At 32.7% G+C, this 13,116-nt stretch overlaps 1 protein-coding gene across 2 annotated transcripts in view; it reads right to left on the bottom strand.

Moving 5' to 3' along the window:
* Positions 1 to 13,116, bottom strand: part of ATF7IP (activating transcription factor 7 interacting protein) — a 107,910-nt gene that overhangs the window by 75,496 nt on the left and 19,298 nt on the right. The window contains exon 1 of one of the 2 annotated variants that reach the window (XM_033116268.1): positions 8,034 to 8,301. The exons of the other annotated variant lie outside the window; for it this stretch is intronic. The gene's annotated coding sequence lies outside the window, so the exon portion shown is untranslated. Of the gene's footprint in view, positions 1 to 8,033; positions 8,302 to 13,116 lie in introns of those variants that run through there. 2 annotated transcript variants of the gene reach the window in all.

Genomic DNA, 13,116 nt, shown 5'->3' with positions numbered 1-13,116 from the left:
AGACAGGTTGATGTATTCATGTACTCAGTACATGAATATGCCATGTAGGTTATATAATTATAGGAAAAATTTTAATACATTTCATAAAAACAATGTGTTTAAAAGTACAACGTATATGTATATGTATATGTATATAGGGGTGTCCGGTTAGCTCAGTTGGTTAGAGTGTGTGGTACTCTTAACAACAAGGTTGCTGGTTCAATCCCCACATGGGCCACTGTGAGCTGCAGCCTCCACAGCTAGATTGAAACAACTACTTGACTTGGAGCTAATGAGTCCTGGAAAAACACATTTAAATAAATAAAAGTTCAAAAAGAAAAAGTACAATGTATATAGCCTAACATTAAAGTGTTATGGCATGTAGACTTTAATATATAAATACAGAAGAGAAATATAAACAGTAATACAATATATAGATATCTTCCTACATGAATGACCATGAAAATTAGTAGAAGTTCTCTATTGTCCATTAACTGCCATCTCTTCAAGATAGACTGTTTAATCCCTAATACTAAAAAACACGCTTTCAAATGTGTAACTGCAAACAAGGCCTCTACAGTGCCCTTATTATCTTCCCAATAGGGTTAGTACTACCAATTTTTGTGAGCCAGATTTCTGAAAACTGTGCATAAAGAATCATTCAAATTCAAATGGAAGGGGGGAAAAAGAGTATGCCTTTCTTTCAAATCTCAATTTCAATTGCACTTCTGCTCATAACTCTATTTATAATTCAGTTATATCCACAAGACTTCACATGTAGTTGCTAAGCAACAGCAACATGCTGAGTTCAGGGCTATTGGAAATCTGGCTCTCTGCCACATGAAAATATTTAACTGAGCCTAGAGCCTCCAGAATTTTAAAAAAGAAAGGGAGGGGAACATCCTAAAGAAATAACAATGCTAAACACAATAAGTCACCAAGCTCTTTGCAAGGAAGGGTTCACAAATTCAGATAAAGGACTTTATTTCGGTATTTACAAATATTTATTATATTTCTCTCCTAAATTTTTCTTTTTAATGTTGAAATAATGACTCTGAAGCTATTCTACTGGAAAACAGAAGACATATGATTAGCCACGTCACTGTTAATGGCATAACAATTGATTCAATAACTATTATTGTGCAAAGAATAGCCTTTAGAGAGACCAGGAGAGCAGCCTGTGTGGGAAATGACTTTCTATGTTAGATCTTTAAGGCCAGGAGACCAAAAAACTACACATTTTCTTTAAATTCCTTTATCCTTGTATGCCTGGCTAACTACTAAAAGAAGGGATAAATTTTCTATTCCAAATTACAGTTTTTCAATTTTAAATGCCTTTTAATACTTAAAAAATTAAGCATTTTCAAAAACTTATTAACCCAAAATAGTTACAAAAATTAACTGTCATTTTTCAACAGAAATTGAGAAGGCACTGAATATGGTTTGACATTCATTCACTGATAAAAATAAAAGTTAACATAAAGATTGTTCCTTAAACTGATAATAACTGCTTCAAACCAATAGGAAACTTCTGATTTAGTGGTAAAACACCATCAGCATTTCCATTAAAGGCAAAAACAAAAAAGTGTGATGGTATCTTCAACAGTGTTCTAGACATCCTGATCAAAGCAGTAAGAGCTCAGTCAGAATATATAATGAAGAAAATATTTAATTCAGAATAGCAAGAAAAAGGTATCAAGAAACATTAACCTATATGAATTCAGAAGTATGAAAATATATGAAATATTAGAGCTATGTTGGATATAAGACTCAATATAGAAAAAAATATCAATTTCGAAGACACATAAATAAACACAAATTTTGAGAAATAGTTGAAAAATAAAAAGCATAGCGATATGGGATTAGTATCCAGAATAAAAAAGAACATCTATTAGTGAATAAAAAGGACAAACAATTCAAAAGAAAAATAAACAGAGAAACATAAACAGGCATTTCATAAAATAACAAACATAAGATGTTCTACCTCACTAATAATCAGGGAAAGAGAAAATACATGTTTATGGATCACATTGGCAACTATTTATGGTTAGCAATAATGTACAGAAATGAGTAATGTCATACACTGTTGTTAGAAGACTTTATTGTCATAACCTTTTTTTATGGGAAAATAGGCAGGAACTGTGCATCACTTTGACACACCAAAGACAGTTTGAGATATTTATCTTAGGATAAAATGTATCATTTATCTTAGTATAAAATGTATCTGGAAACCTATTGCTACACTGTAATAGAAAAAAAACAAGCAAATTTAACATCCATCACTAATAGTTTTTTAAAAATACTGGAGCACCCACACTAAAAAATAAAGGACACTAAGAAATTAAGAATTTTAATGTATAACAAAGCTGCTGTAGCACTCAAGTGCAAACTCTGGAGCCAGACATACCTTTTTGAATACTGAAACTACCATTTCCTAATTAAGTTACCTGTCAAAGACATTTACCCTCTTCTTATTTCAGTATCCTCATCTATGATACTGAGACTATAATGTCTGTCGTGAGAATGTTAGGGGGGTTAAATGAGAAAATAAATAGAAACAACTTAAATATATAAGCAGTCAATAAATGTTTCTGGTTTTTATACCATTATGTTTTAATACACAAAATAATTTCTATTTTTAAACATTTATATATACAGTCAAGTGATATTTTAAAGTCTGGAAGGATAAATGCCAAATTAAATGCAATTCACTAGGGATGAAGAAAAGAGGACATAAACATAGACTTTCACTTGGACTTGACATGCTAGTTTCGATTTTCACAATGAAAATACATTCATGTAGTAATTTGTATCTTAACAGTTAAGCTCATTCGACTTTCCCCTATCTCTTCCATGCTAATGTTAAGCCAGGGCAGTAGTGACATTTATGAAAGTGGATAGGGTACCCAACACAGTTGTGACACTAAGCTCCAGAAGCAACAAGGAAGGGCTACCATCCAAAACTCACAGCATATCCAATGAGCAGCAAGTACTACTTGTCCATACCCCCCACAATCACTTGAGTCAGTATCCCCCTGAAGTAAAACAGGAAATCTCAAATACAAAAATGAGTGCAATTGAGTATTTACAAATAATTTTAAAAAAAGGTAACAAACCCCACAGGCAAAAACTAGTTAGTTAGTAGCAGAATGGAAAGAAGACATTTTAAAATAGTATATCAAGTATCCACAAAGTGAATGGGATGCTATTTCACTCATAAGCAACAAGCATATGTAAAAAGAAATCAATCTGAAATCTTAAAAATTCAAAATATGAGCTTCATGGATACTGCTGTAGCGACCAAAGTTAATGAAGACCAGATATCCTCTCAAAATATTATACAAAGAAAAAACAGAAAAGCTAAGAGACATGGGGGACATACCCAGAAGCAACAACTTTCACTTTATAGTAGTTTTTTTTAAAAAAAAAGAACTGAGAAAAAAAACTGAGAGAATTTAAAAAAAAAAAAAATCACAGAGCTAATAAATATACACACACACACACACACACACACACACACACACTCTCTCCACAGAAAATGCCCACTGATTAGCAAAACAGACTAAATTAAAATAAGTTAAAAAACCCAATCTTTAACATCTAGACATACTGTGTTAAGATTTCAGAAAACCAGTAAGAGGAAATGCTAATAACTTAGAGTAAACAAAACAAAACAAAACATTTAACTACAAAGGAGTAAGATTAAACTGACATCAGACTTGTCTTCAGCAATACTTAATGCTAAAATAAAAAATATCCTCAAAGTTCCGGGGGAAACTTATTTTTAACCTAGAATTCTATTGTTAGAAAAACTAACAATGAACAAGGATAGAGAATTAAAGGTATTATTCTGAGTAAAGTCTGAGATAACAGACCCTTGCTAAAATAATTTCATAGATGTACTATACATACAAGACAGCAAAAGACCCTGAGAAAGAACTCAGATATGGGAAACAGCAACGTTCCGAAAGACAAGTAAGACTCATGGAGAGGCTGAAATAATTTAAGGATCCGTCATCTTTAAAGTAAGTATTGTGAAATTAAAAACCCCAATAATTACAAAATGGGTAGTAACAGATTTCGGAGTTGAGGAATGTGGGACAAAAATAAACTATCAGTCTAAAAATAACAGGTTTCAAGCTGGGTAAAATGACAAAAATATCATCACATATGTACTATAAGCAAGAGACACTTTCTAATAAAATAGCGTAATAGAAAGGTTGAAAATTAAGGGATGAAAAATGATACACCAGGCAAATGCTAACAAAATAAAGGTTAAATAAACATGTAAAACCTATATACAACATATAAAAAAAGAATTCAAACTGAAAATCAAGTGATAGTACAAAAAAAGATATTTCCTATTGATAAATGGTACAATCCACTAAAAATAAGTTATCTTTGGTGTACCTAAATATCACTTCAAATCACTTAAAGTAAAAACGGGTTTTAAAAATTCTGGAAGTAACTAATAAATCCACAATCAGATAAACACACCTCTTTCTAAAACCTATAGATGAGGAAAACAAAAGTAATACAAAGAATGCATTTCTCAAATAACATGCTAGAAAAACAGAACAGAATTACCATATTTTGCCGTGTATAATGTGCTCCCGTGTATAATGGACACCCTCATTTTTGGCCCAACCTTTCAGGGAAAAAACTTTTAATTTTTTAATTCAAATTTTTACTTGTTTACATTTAAGTACTTGATTTTGTACTATAAAGGAATTTTAGCATTTATTTTTTAACATAGTATGGTACCAGAAAATTTACGTAACAAATAACTATAAAACACAAGAACAGATACAGGGTACAAGAAACTTTACATACCGATAACAAATTTATGATATTTATGCATCATAGAAGGCCAAGAACTCTTTGTCGTTGAAAGTTCGTCATAAATTCGACAAAACCGATTATCATATTCCAGGGTATTATTTTGCATACGGATATTGTTAGATTTCTAGAATTACACTTTAACTCATAAGATTAAGTAAAAGAATTAAAAGCATTTATATAGATAGGGAATTAGTACTACCCATGTATAATGCCCATTCTTATTTTTCCCTCACAAATTTGGGCCAAAAAGTGCACATTATACCTGGCAAAATACTGTATATATCTAACAAACCCAGAATATGCATTTTTATGAATACATCCAACATACATTAATATTGACCATGCATGTGGTAACAAGGGAATATTAAATTCAAAGACCAAAAAAAAAAAAAAATCACACAAAGCCACACTCTCTGGCCATAACATAATAAAGTTAGATAATGAAATGAGAGGGAAAGTATTGCCTTATAAATTAAAAAAGCAAAATCTTTTGGATCAAGGATGAAATCAGTGGTGAAAGAAGAACAACAATGTATTAATAGAATACAACCTAGGGAATTCAACTAAAATGATATTCAGAGGAAAACCTTAAATGCATACATTAATTTAAAAAGCACAAACTCAAAAACAAGTAAAGGAGGAAAGATATAATCCAAAGCAAGGAATTAAAATAAAAACAGAAAATTATGAGGGACAAAACATCACTCAATGAATGAAACCAAAAGCCAGTTTCTGAAGACTATTAAAGGGGGAAAACATCGCAAAGGAGAATGGAAAGAAAGCACAATAAACAATATTAGAAATTATGAGACATAACCATAATATAAGGTAATACACTTGGTTCAAATATTCAAGTGTATTAAAGGTGAAAAAGACTGAGAGCTTTTAATTTACTGCAAACTCAATACGATTCAATAGTGCTAGTTGGTTGCCAAAAATGTCAATGCAACGTTAAATTGCAGACAGAAATATACAAGGAGAAAGGGGCTTTTAAAAACAGTAGGTCGGACAAGAGTATGACCAAGTTAAAGAATGAATCAGAACATGTTTGAGAAATAGTTAGGAAAATGCAGGCTATTTAGCCTAGAAAACACAAGGGAATTTTAATGGCTTTCTTTAAATAGTACAAATCTGTCCTAAAAGAGATAGATACAGAAAAAAAGAGACAAACACAGGTAGGGGGTACAGAAACAAAAACAGTGAAAGGCCAACTTTATCTCAAAATCAACAAATGCTAATTTGTTCGGAAGTCCAACAAAAGGAGGAACTGCCTTATGAAATTAGAGACACTCCCTTTCTGCCATTAGAAATGTTGAAACAGAAAGTAGGTATTAACCTGTCAGGAATACCAAACAGGAGATTCCAGTGCAAAGTGCGATGTTAGACTACCACTTAGGTCCATTTCACTTCAAAGATTTTGTGATTCTACATTGCTTGCTAAATAAATTTTGTTGCCTAAGAGAAAACACAAAAACTAAAAACTCAAATTTTGTCCGCCAGATCTTTGGATCATTCACACTCAACATCAAGCCTCAAAGATTATATATCTTTATGCTCATCACTTTTGTCATTTTCTTACGCTTTCTTTTAGGTTTATTTGTCTACATACAAGACTCTCGTCTCTCCTATTTTCCCTCACCTTACTTTGCTATGACCCCTAATTCCAATAGCATTCAATAAATCCCTGTTTTGGTCTAATAACTCCTTGCCTCTTTACCTATATACAAAAACCAGTCACTCCATCTTCCCAACCCAACATTCTCCCACACAATGGTTCAAGAAAGTTCTGAAAACATTTCCCAACATTGGGAACATTTCCCAACACCAAGAGAAGCATGACCTTCTCCCCGTCCAATCTCAAACACGTTAGTCAAAATTACCTTTCTTTCATCATTACTCCAATCCTAATGAAATTATTTAATGAGAGGGAAAACACACACAAACATATAAATTTTTGTAGTTTAGCAGAACATATATTAAATTTTTTAAAGCCCAAGCAACACTGTCAAAAGGCCACAGGAAACAGTTTAGCCGCTAAAACACAACTGTGGATTCTTTACAGCCGGCTTCTAGTTTTTAAGTACCCAACCACAGTTGTAATAAATGACTAATTGCCTTTAACAATCAAGAGAACTGGAAGTTCCACCTAAAACTAACACTTTTAGGTTGCAGAAAGAGCCTGCTGTTTAATTTCGATAGAGAAGGAGGCAAAGAGCAGAGAGGTGCCTCATGTTAATTTCTTTCCTCCTCCACTTCTCTAAGCTAAACTCACTCCCACTCTTTACTTCATCCTACTTACCTCCCCACACTCATTCCCCCCAAATTATTGTATCAATCAATCATAGATTTTATCATTGGCCTTACTGATATTGATTGATACACATACTTGCATAAATATTCATATCTTTACAGTAATGATCATACATTTTTTATTTTGTACAGCTCTTTATTTGTATTTCAATGAGATTTTTCTGTATGCAATTTTTCAGGCATACAAAAAAAGAACATAACAGATGCCTGCGTACCCTTCACTTATCTTAAGGAATAAAATATTAGATTCAATAGAATTTCTAATTAATACATTCTAATATATCCTAATACATTTCTAATTAATACATTCATTTTACTTTTAGACTTAAATGATGGTAAATTTAATGATGTCCAATATGTGGAAATGGAAATGATAAGGGTGGTACTGGAAACCTTGATGATGTTATATGTATAAATATACATTATCTAATGAATGTCAATGAGCCATTTGTTAAAACATAAGCATTCTGATTTTGATGATGAATTCAAAGTGGTAAGTTTACACTAAAACTTTACAGATCAGTAAGGTTACAAAATGTCACGTCTCTGTATGTACTAGTCACAGGACTATAATGACAAGAGATCTAAAACTGATTTCTATATATTAGAAATGTACTGTATGCATTCATATTCATATTTGAATATGAGTAATATTCATATTTGAAGCCTACTGTTAATTCATTTTAATTCAAACCCGAGGAAAATTAGAAAATGAAAATAACTTTTTAAAGACCAAATCTAAATATGGCATTCAAAATCTGAAACCTAACATTAAACAATCTTACCAATCCTGGTGTTACTAAAACTAAAAACAAAAATCTTCCCAATAGTGGGAGAGAGAGAGATAAGGCCTGAGGGAGTGAGGGAGGAGGAGTGTCAGAAAAATGACCTGAATCTCTTACCTGTGGTCAGCTTGATTTAGAGAAAAAGACTTCCTCTTCTATAAACCACTGCTACTTAGTTCATTTGTATAAACATTAAAAGTTAATGCAGACTTCTAGATCAGACTTCTTGAGCCTAAATTCCTTATTTGGTTCATATTCATAAGAGAAACAGCAATACAGTAGATTGGCTACATATTAAAATTCCTTTTAAACAGTGGTTCACATCTGTTGTTTAGTTTGTGCAGCAAACATCCCATTAACCACAAAAGCCAAAAAACATCAGACAGTATGTCAAAGCAGCTCACAGAATACACAAAGTACATCTTTCCAAAGGACTGTTCCAAGTGAAGGTGCCTAGAATCAGACTTCTTTTGTACTGCTTTCTATGCTGCCAACTATTAGGTCTGCAGCAACTGTGGGCAGTTAAGTACCTCCCACATATTATCCAATAGTATCAAAAGGCATAAATCTATAAAAGCAGAACCAAAAGCTTAAAAGGCTTATAGCTTCTCAATATTCCACATATTCATTACCAACTGTGTTGGTCTCAGTACTCCTATTCTAACACATCAACTCTGTTCTTTCACTCCAAAAGGCTGATTCGTATATATTCCAAACAGAAAATCCATGACACGTATTATTTGCTGCCCTAGTACAGCCCTACTGCAGTTACAGCTAGCTGGCGCCAGTTAGGACGATTTACATAAAGCAGTCCTCATTTCCAGACCAAACTAAAGGAGACTCTGCTGAGTAAACCCTCCCCCGTTAGTTCCCCACAGGCACTGACTGGCTCTAGAATATACCTAGTTATCTATTTACTAATATGATTCAAATCCAGATAATGAGAGAAAATCAACTTGTAATTCTTACATATAATTCTATGTAATTCTTATATAATTCTTATATAACTTAAAATTCTACCCCCACCACTCCCCAAAAAATGTTTAAGTCCCAGAAATATTGAAAAGCCTTAGTTTATTTGTGGCATAGACCAACATGATTACATAAATCCAATGACCGCTATTTTTAACATTATTTAAAAGCTGTGCTCATTTTACTCTACAGCTACCTTTCAAATTTTGTTTACTAATCACTTAAATAGTAAATGATCATTAAACAGATTTGCTTTTAGAAACACATTGCTTTATGTTTCACCAGATAGTAAGACAATGCATCTTCAGGTATCACTCTTATGGTTAAATAATTCAACAAAGTTACCACTAGTTAATATTACTAAAGCACTCTCTCAAACTCAAGCCCATTAAATGTTGTGTATTGTTTTAAATGACCAGATCTGGCTGGGCAAGTGTTGAGCCATTATAAAGTCCTTTAAGCTTTTTTAAATATTACTTTATGGACTAATAAATAATTCTATATCTCCTCTTGTATTTTTCCACATATTTTATTGAGTATAAATACATTAAATTTCATTTTCAAATAATAATCCAGTAACTAATTTAGAGCCACACATCTAAAATGACAAGATGAAAAGAAGTAGTTAATACGCTAACTAGGGGTTATCCAAAATATGTTTCTTACTTTTTAATCTTATTTTCAGTCATCTTAAAATTATCCTCAATAGTCCTTAAATTATCCTTAGTACACAATAAAGAAAATAAAAGCTCTAATTTAGGGAATGACCAAGATATATATCAATAGGAATTGGTAAACTTCTGATAGTAGATAAGCCTAAGTGTTACCTAGGTTACCTTTGATAAGCAGTAATAGATTTCCTGAAACAACTATATTCTCTCGTCAGGATCTGTTGCCACCAAGCAGCAGATGGAAGGGCAAGGACAAATATATGAGTAGTGCTCATCTGGCTACTGGCGAGCCATTCCCCCCTACCCCCAACATTCTCAACGACTTAGCATTTTAACTTTCCGTAGTTACTGTCTTCCCACTTCCCCTGCCCCACTGTAAACTCATTAAGGGCAGGGGCTTGTATTCCAACCATCAAAACAGTGCCTGGCAAATAATAGGTGCATAATAAATATTTGTTAAATTTGTTGAATCAATTGATCAATTCACAGTCAATTTTTGTTTTTATTCTATTATGCTACCTTAGCACAAATAAGAATTCTTGTTTTGGCCCCTGTAGGCTCTTTAAAGTCTTCACTTTGAAATTTAAACACCTTGCTTTCGGGCATTTTTACTATAAATCAGCCAGGCCCCTGATAACCCCATCTTCTTAGAAGGTCCTTTTCTAAAGTACCCAGTAGCCCAGAATTCCCCAAATCCATAATGACTGAAAAAAAGAAAAAAATCGTTGCTGAGAAAATGCAACTAACATTCACTCATAACTTAATTGCAGTAGGTACGTTATATTTGTTAAGGTCATTTAAATCCCATCATCAACTCGGTATGGTAGACTTGAACCCCACTGAAAGATATGAAAACTGAGGTTCTGAAAATAAGCAACTAACCTCATCCTATAAAAAGTAATGCATAGGACTTACTTAGCACTTAATATAAATAGGCATTATACTTTGAGCATTATATATATTTCTCAAACTTCTACCTAGTGAATAACAATTCACCTTGACTTTGACACCAAAGTTTGTGTTCTTCTCTGACTCCTTATCTAGTCCAACCATCTCCCTCATTTAATGGTAAAGGAATGGTATTAAGAGTTTAAATAATTTATCCAAAACAATACAATTGCTTAATAGTACCTGAACAAAAAATAATAGTTTCCTGACTTCTATATTAATACTTTCCACTTTGAATGCCATGATACTTCTATGACAGCAAAGGAAAGCACAAGGTCAGATGGCTCTGCTGGGCAGTTAGTTGTGTCTGGTTTGCTTTAGCTGAGAAGACAGAAGCCCTTACTTAGGCAGATGCAGAAGAAGCAACTCCTCAGACTTCCCTCTGGTGGTATAAACGCCCTCTTTCACTAAACTCACACATTCACTGAGTCAATAACCACTGTTTTCATCATTTCCATATTGACACATTAATGACTAATAACAGTCTGTTACCAATTATTAACAGAGAACACTCTGTGAAAGTTCTAAACAGAGCAATTGTTTTTAATCCCTTATTTTAAGACTTGAAGCTTTCTCCCAAATCACATTCTCTTTTTCGAAGTGTGAGGAGTAGGAAAGCAGTGCAGTCCATGTTTCCTGTGCAAGTTAACTGCTTTTTCAATTTTCACTGAAGTTTTCCCTCTAACTTGGAAATCATTTTCCAAAAAAGAATAACATTCTTTTAGCACTTCGCTAGAGTTACTACTGTCGTGGTATCACATGAATACTAAGAAGCTGGCTTTCACTCTGGAAAATGTGGAATTCAAATTCAAATTCACATCAGATCATGATTATAAACTACCATGTTTCATGGATCATCAAGGTAGTTCACATAATTGGAAAATGAATGTTAAACAGAAGCAAACTTTTAACAAAAATAAGTTTATAATGGCCTATGAAATTATCTAGTCTAATGCCGTTAAGAAAACTTTCTATTAGGAACTTACTCATTTTAAGTGCTAAAACTTCTTAGCTCAATCAATTTCGGCAAAAATCTTCTACAAAATATATTTCATTTACCTGTTCAGTAAACTGCTTATCTTGAATATAATTTTTTCTTCTTTACTATCATCATTAAGAACATCAAGCTGATACACAGTGATAACATTTAACAACGGTAACATTTAAAGATACCTTATTGTTATATTAAAAGACCTGAAAGTACTTTTATGTTTCCAATTAGTATTTCTTTAATCTGTTTACTTTCAATCGTCACTTGTCACTTTTGTTGATGTCGGCTGTATCTCCTTCTATCAGCCACCATAGTACTCCAATATAAAAATCTGGACAAAGCTAAAGGTTAGCAAATGTGCCCTATCTTCTAAAGAGTAAACTGACTTTACTTATGCTTCTCCCTTACCAAATGAAGTAGACTGGATTTTTCTTATGTTTACTTTCCTCTGGTTAGGAGCTGTATTTTAAATATTAAAGGCTGCCAACAATCTGTCAAGTAAGTAGGATAGGGATTTAAAAGGAACAGCTTGCAAGGGCCCAGCAGGTAATATGAATTAATGAAGAAGACCAGATGTGAGGAGTAGGCCCTATCTGAAACGGACAGTAGCTACTCAACTGAGATTATTTTTTTCAAACAGAAACACACTCCTAGCACTCACTGCCCAATCTTCTATTTTTCAAGTGATGAGACACCCACATTTTTGTGTAATATCTGACAGCTTTAAATGTCAACAACTAGAGAAATAGGACAGTGTCTAAAGGATAAAATAAGTCTATTGGCTCCCAATTTGTGGCCATTGAAAGAGAACTATACTGTTCTTAAGATTCTCCTTTATACTGAAACAGAAAATTCTAGGCTCTGAATTCATGTCACCTATTTAGAGAAATTATTTTCTCGCTGTATATTTGGAGAACTCAGCCAGACTAGAACTGAAACATTTCTCCCACTCTTCTGTTTAATGCAAACATTCTATATTGGTTAATTTATTTAACAGAGTAGGACCCAGTAGAAAATATATGATAGTGCCAAGTCAATATACCCTGTTTCCCTGAAAATAAGACCTAGCCGGACAATCAGCTCTAATCAGCTCTAAATATAATATAATACAATATAATATAATATAACATAATATAATATAATACCAGGTCTTATATTAATTTTTGCTCCAAAAGATGCATTAGAATTGATTGTCCAGCTAGGTCTTATTTTCAGGGAAACATGTACTTAGTACTTTTTGCTTCTGAGCATGAGTTATATGAGAAATTTCCCATAATTTTTAAACATACCACAATTTCTGATCCAATCACATCCAAGAAAGAATATGACATTTGAGAAGCAAATAAATTGAAATGCATTCAAATATTACAAGAAAATTAGCATACCAGATATTTGGGGAGTATTTCATGGTACTATTCAGAAACATTATAAACTGATCCTCAGCATATCCTTTCCAAATAGAAATTTTCTCCCATTTTACAGATGAGGAAACAAGAGTCAGAAAATGGAATATGTTGGCCAATATTAGAAAAGGGTGGTAAAAACAGAATTCACATTTAGGTGTGAACTAATGGTCAATGTTCTTTCCACTACCTCAACATTTCCCTTCAAGTCCTAT

The sequence above is a fragment of the Rhinolophus ferrumequinum genome, chromosome 10 (assembly GCF_004115265.2).
Source record: "Rhinolophus ferrumequinum isolate MPI-CBG mRhiFer1 chromosome 10, mRhiFer1_v1.p, whole genome shotgun sequence".
Classification (NCBI taxonomy): domain Eukaryota; kingdom Metazoa; phylum Chordata; class Mammalia; order Chiroptera; family Rhinolophidae; genus Rhinolophus; species Rhinolophus ferrumequinum.
The sequence above is the reverse complement of the archived record's forward strand: the minus strand, read 5'-3'. Positions and strand labels throughout refer to the sequence as shown.